General features: G+C 67.1%; 1 protein-coding gene across 1 annotated transcript in view; it reads left to right on the top strand.

Annotated features, from left to right (window-relative positions):
* The window catches only part of MAMLD1 (mastermind like domain containing 1), an 85,838-nt gene that overhangs the window by 913 nt on the left and 83,820 nt on the right, over nucleotides 1-1,105 (top strand). The gene's annotated exons all lie outside the window — the stretch shown is intronic.

Raw genomic sequence — 1,105 nt, forward strand, 5'->3', positions numbered from 1 at the left:
ATCAAACGGGCAGGGAAGGACAAACCCATCATCGCAAGGGGACTCCTCCGGGAAGGTGGCACACGTTAGAAGGGGTAGCGCTGGTCCGTATTATTGTTATTTAATAACTCCCGGTCTTGGCGTTGGCAGCAGCGTGCCTGGTTATTTTGGGAGTCTGAAGCGCACGTTCCAGAGGCAGGATTTTTGAAACAAAAGGCTCCGCCGAGCCCCTCGGTTATTCCTGAAAAGAGTGCGGAGCCCGGCGTCCGGCCGCCTCTCGGGGAGGGTGCGTGTGTGTGCGCCGTGCTGGGGGGGAGAGCCCCGAGGGGAGGGAGCTGGTGCAAAGGCGGCGTGTTTTGCCGCTCTCTCCGAGACTCTGCCTGGATTTGAAAGAAAACGCGTGCTGACTCACGATTTAAACTGTTTTGGTTTCTCATCCTGTGATTAAGATCGGGGTTCAGAGCAATCGCGGGGTAAACAGGGCGCCCGCCGGCTCGGTCCCGCGTCTCCCTCCTAAGGCGGGGGCTGCCCCTCTCCCCCGGTCCACCGGCGAGCCCTCCTCCCGGTCCCTCCTCCGCCGCCTTCCCTGGCCTGTTGCTCGGCCCGGGGGAGCGCCGGGGCCGCGGGCACCGCGGCTTTTGTTCGCCTTTGGCTGGCGGGGGGTTGTCACCGGGGTGACTCGGAGGGATCCCGGGGAGAACGGCCGTTTCTTTGGGAAGAAAACGGGCTTTGGTTTCCTTTCACACCGCTCCCCCCCCTCCTCCCTCCCCTCCCTCCCGGAACAATAAATTAAAAGGCCGCTTTTGTTTTCCCCGGTGCTCCCGGCAGGGTGGCGGAGGGGAGGGAGGCGGCGGAGCCCGGGGCTGGGCAGCGGGGGCCGGGAGGCGCCGCCGAGCCGCTGCCCGACGCGATGGCCGGGCGGTTTCCCCGGGGCGGTGCGGGGCGGGGGGCGATGCGCCGGGCGGTGTCTCCGGTCGGGGCGGTGGGCGGACGCCTCTCCCCGTCGGAAGCAGCTGAGCCTCTGGGGCACCGGCCGCTTGTCGGGAGCCTCCTGGCACGGGCGCTGCACGAAGAGCCTCCTCCTCCCCCGCAGTCCCTCCTCCGGCACCGGGAGAGGAGGGGGGGG

The sequence above is a fragment of the Calidris pugnax genome, unplaced genomic scaffold, assembly GCF_001431845.1.
Source record: "Calidris pugnax isolate Ruff unplaced genomic scaffold, ASM143184v1 scaffold38, whole genome shotgun sequence".
In the NCBI taxonomy this organism is placed as follows: Eukaryota; Metazoa; Chordata; class Aves; order Charadriiformes; family Scolopacidae; genus Calidris; species Calidris pugnax.